The sequence below is a fragment of the Furipterus horrens genome, unplaced genomic scaffold, assembly GCF_987537825.1.
Source record: "Furipterus horrens unplaced genomic scaffold, mFurHor1.1.pri manual_scaffold_7, whole genome shotgun sequence".
Taxonomy (NCBI): domain Eukaryota; kingdom Metazoa; phylum Chordata; class Mammalia; order Chiroptera; family Furipteridae; genus Furipterus; species Furipterus horrens.
In genome coordinates, this window is record NW_028327177.1 from 1,754,402 (window position 1) to 1,759,295 (window position 4,894).

The 4,894-nt window shown below is 61.7% G+C and overlaps 1 long non-coding RNA gene across 1 annotated transcript; it reads left to right on the top strand.

Annotated features, from left to right (window-relative positions):
- Positions 1-1,281: 1,281 nt before the first annotated feature.
- On the top strand, positions 1,282-4,522 carry LOC150003944 (uncharacterized). The gene is made up of 3 exons (XR_016512340.1): positions 1,282-1,412; positions 1,918-2,107; positions 3,065-4,522. It is a non-coding gene; the product is annotated as an uncharacterized LOC150003944 (long non-coding RNA).
- Positions 4,523-4,894: the final 372 nt, after the last annotated feature.

The following is a 4,894-nucleotide window of genomic DNA, read 5'->3' on the forward strand; positions in this document are numbered from 1 at the left end:
ATGCTACCTTCTTCCTTTTTCCTCCTTCCGGTGCCCCGGAGCTGGGATGCAGTGGCTGGATTTCTAGCAGCTATTTTGTACCACGAGGCGTGAAGGCTGGCAGAGCAGGAAGCTTGAAGGCAGCTGGGTGTCTGATGACCGTGACGTTCTACACCAGGCCTGGATCGCGTAGTCGCAGATTTTTCTAATATAAACAAGAAGCAGGTTTTCATCTTGCTTATTTGAGGCTCTGATATATGTTGCCTGATCTCACCCTAACGGCTGTAGAAGGGTTAATACTTATCCCCCTTGTAGAGAAATGACCGTGGGCCAGTCTGCAAGCTGGGGCTTCCCAGGAATGGTCCCCGTCACCCTCACAGTGGCTCTGTGGGGGAGGAAGCACCTTCTGTTTTACAGGGGGGCACTCATGTCAGGCACTAACTTGCCAGGTTGCGGGGTCAGCAGGTTGGAACCGAGGCCTCCCCCCGCCCCCACCCAGGCGGGCCAAGGAGAAGACAGCCGCCGGTGGGCGTGCAGGGACGTGTGACAGGGCAGCAGGGACACAGTTTGGGGCAAGTGGGGTTCCCTAACTCCCTCAAAAGCCACAGTATCGAGGCCTTCTCTGTGCCAGTGGTAACCAATCATCCGACCAGGAGCCATGCGAACCCTCTGGGCCTCAGTTTCCTCGCCTGTAAAATGGGGTGGGACGGGGCAGGGCTGATGTCTGTCCCCTCTGGGACTCCAGCACTGTCCACCCGGGGACCTCTTACCCTCTCTGTTTATTTTTAGGCCTCTCCTGCCCACAGAGGGGCGACCCCAGAAGAGCTACTGGAGGCCTTGTGCAGGCTGGAGGAGAAGCATTTCTCTGGTTTGAGGACTTTCTGGGTCAGGCAGGAGCCCCGTGGAAGTGAAAGAGGAAGCACCCTCTGTTTAACTCGGTCTTGTGACATCAGGCTTCCTTGCTTTGTGCTGAACGGCGGCCCGCCCTTCTCCTGGGGGCAGGGCGCCGGGCCGCTGCTCCCCAGGGGTACACGTGGTCCTTGGCCAGCTCCCCCAGAAATGACTCGAGGGCCACTCTCCCCCTTTCTGGGGTCCCAGCATCAGAGGCGGACAAAAAACAGAAACAAACTTGGATAGAAAATTGGCAGGGAGAAAGAAACCCCGAAAGTTCGGGAGGGCTTGTACTTGCGGACAGAGGGCCGCTGAGGAGGGGGGAGGCGTCTGAGGTCTCAGGCCAGGCGCTGACCCCGCGGTAGCCTGTTCGCAGACAGACCGGCTTCTAGGAGCCCCCCCCACCCCCCCGCCCCAAGTCTGCCCTGGAACCTGACTACGAGGAATAGAGTACGGAGTAGCCGGAGTGAGCGCGGTCACACAGGAGGGAATTGAGGCTCTCGCCGTTTTCATCATCTTGCCATATGAAGAGTTACCTGAAGGTACTTCTTTTGCATATAAATGCAGATTAGAATATCTGGTCAACTGGGAAAGCTGCTGGGCAGGTGTCTGCGGCACATCAGAGCCCAATACAGAGATTACGGCACAGACAAAGCTCCCAGCTGGAGCAGCAGCAGGGACTCGTCCTCAGGGCTGCGTGGGGGACCATCACGCACTTGATTAAAGGGAAGAGTTGGGGTGCTGGCTGACCCTGCCACTGGCGGCCTTCTGCTACACCAGGCATGCGGTGCCCTGGAAGCTCCCAAGGTTCAGAGGGACCTGCTCCCCTCCTTGCAGGCCCCTGCATGTACTCGCTTTCTTAAAAAAGATTTTATTCATTTGTTTTTAGAGAAAGGGGAAGGGAGGGAGAAAGTGAGGGAGAGAAACATTGATGTGTGAGAGATACAGCAATCAGTCTCCTCTCGCACGCCCCCAACTGGGGACCTGGCCTGTAACCCAGGCCTGTGCCCTGACTGGGATTTGAACCGGTGACCTTTTGGTCCGCAGGCCAGCACTCAGTCCACTGAGCCACACCAGCTGGGGCAACACGCCTGCTTTTGAGTGAGTGAGACCGCCCGTCCTATGCACACTGCCGGAGAATTCTGGGGGCGCCATGTGGCTCCCCTGGTCGCAGGCCTGGTGCCCTGGAAAGGCCTGGCTTCTCCACTCCCTAGACTGAGCTCCCGCACAGAGGCAGGTGAGTGATGGACCTCCAGGCAGATTCTGGTAAACTGAGACCCGAGGGACCAGAGCCCCCTTCAAAGCTGAAGACCCTGGGTTCATCCCTACCTGCGTGTACTTTGGGGGCCATGGGACATCGTTAGCCAAGTCCTGTCAAACGTGCACTTCTTTGGTGTGCTGTCTAGTTCTTTCTCTATGTGATGATTTGGGGATATTTAAAACTTTCAAGCCCCCCAAACTGCCGCCTGCCCAGAACCGCCTACAAACTGTCGTGTTCACATGCCTATGTCACGTGATGCTCCCAGGAACCCCGCGAGCAGGCAGCCTCCTGCCCTAGCCCGGCTCAGAGCGCCGGAGCAGCCTGCCCGAGGGCCCTGGGCTGGCGGAGGCAGGGGGTTTGTCTCCTGAGGTGATGTCACGGGCCTGGAAGCACCGGGCTCTGCACCTGACACCCGGGGAGCCCTCGGGTGTCCCTCGCGGCCGAGCACCTTCAGGCAGAGCTGGACACTGCACTGCACAGGGGTTCCTCCTGCCCTCACGGGAGGCGAGACGCCCCACAACAGGAAGCTTGGTTTCTCAAGGCGCTCGCTTTATGGCGACAGTGTGAACCGCACCTGCCCTCCCCCCGAGCTCCGCCTGCGCTCTGGGCCAGGCGCTGGGCCAGGACGGGGCAGGGAGGCGCATGGTCTGCCGTGGCCCCGCCCTGTGTCCTCGCCACCTGCCGAGTCTGTGCCCAGACACGCCGCTGACCAGCCCGGGCTCGGGCCTGCACCCTCCGCCCAGACCACTGCATTGCCATGGCGGCCCTAGCCGTGGGTGCTCCCCAGCCCCGATGGGCCAGGGCCAGTCCCCTGGCAGGTGTCTGGGCGCCTCGAGAGCAGAGCCCGAGCGGCCGCATCAGGAGGGGCTGTGAGGGGGTTGATGTTGCTGAGGTACTAACCACGGCGGGTCTCCCCCAGGCTCCCCGCCACAGCGCCTCCCGGATCTGGTCACAGCGGGGGTGAGTGTTCGGATCCCCTGGCCCGGGAAAGCCGTGACCGACGGGCGCACAGAGAATGCAGAGCTGAATCCAGGCTGCCTGACACCATGGGGCTCTGGAAGGGACACACGACCGAGAGATGCCTGCCTGTCCCCATTCCAAGCCCGCCGCACAGCAGGAGGGCCCGTCCCACCCCCGCCACCAGCCAGCCCTTCAGTGACGGTGGGGTGGCAATGATGGAACCCCTTGCTTTTGTTTGAGTACACAGCGCACGGCCATTCCCTCATGGACCAACACCCAGAGGTGACGGGAGTGGGCCGCCTCGGCGGGTGTCAGCACAGACAGGTGACAACCCGAATGGCAGGGTCAGAGCCTCCGTGATGACCTCGCAGCCTGGACCTGGGACGGAGCCTGGGACAGAGGGCGGCCCCACAATAACGCCGGCACTTAAGAACAGCCCAGGTGGCAAATGTAGATGAGGAATCGGAGACCAGGGAGCAACGTGACCAGGTTCACTGAGGACAAGCTCCCAGCCCTGGGGTGGGGGGCGGGGGCTCACCCAGGGCACCGGGGCCTGGAAGCCAGGCTGCTGCAGCTCAGGCAGGTGGGCCCAGAGCCGCCAGTTCATTCCTCCGTTCATTCCTTGTTCCTCCCTTCATTCATTCTTGTAACAAGGCCGCAGGTGACGCACCCGGAGCCCAGAGGGAGAGGGTGGTGTGGAGGCCGCGTTAGGTCCCCAGCTCTGCTCTGCGTCTGTTAAGTGAACTACCCAGCTGCCTCCCTCAGAAAGCTCCACCGACGAGGGGCTGGTCAGCTCTGCCTCCTGCTCCCATGGCCGCATCCCCCTTCCAAGGCCTCCCCCCAGGGCAGCCAGCTCTCAGGACCCCAGCCTCCTCGCACGCCGTGCCGGCTGGGCCAGCGGCTGCGTGCGAAGATGAGGTGCTGGGCCGTGGAGCAGGGACAGGCAGGAGAAGGGTGCCCCTGGGACAGGTGACGCTGGGAGCCCGCGGGGTGGGGTGCGGGGGCCCAGAGAGAGGGCGGTCTGGCCCCGGTCACCTACACACCTCAGGCTCTCCCTGGCAGCGGGGCCTCTGCCCAGGCCAGATGTGGGGTGCACCTGGGTGGGCTTGCAGAGAAACTTGCCATTTTGAGGCCCCCCCCAATGGAGAGCGCCGCATCATGCCACATCGTTGGGTGGGGTGGGGACACCGTCTTGGGCCCGAGCCAGTCCCGCGCTGTAATGCGTGCGCGTCTTCATTTTCATACCCCGGGCCCCACCAATGCCTGGCACGGACGGTGTCGGCGCGCACCGAACACACGCCAGATGAGAAACACACACAGGAGGCACGCTGCTGGGCAGCCGTGGGAGAACGGGGGTTCCTTTTTCTTTTTGCCTATTTTTAACTATTTTTGCTATAATTACATAAAGTTTCTCATGTGAGAAAAAGCTCACTTGTTTCTGACCCCTGTCACTGCACAGCTGGCCTGGCCACGGGGAAAGGCAGGGGCTTTCGGCCAAGGGCAGCCCTGCGACTCTCACAGGGTCGCCGTGACCAGCGTGACACAGGGACATGTGGTGGCCCCGATGGGGACGGGCCTGGAAAAAGCCACGTGGTGGGGCGTTCCTCCTTCCTTGTTTCCTCTGTGGCTGTCGCATTGCCGGGCAATTGATTAAACTCAGGAAGAAAGACTGGGTGGGGTGCGGCAGGTCCCCGGGGAGCTGGGGTGTGTGTGAGGGCTGCAGGGGCCCAGAGCAGCTCACTTCGGCCCCAGGAGCCTCGCTTTTCCCATCTGCAAGACGGGGCGACGGCCCGGCACCTGCGG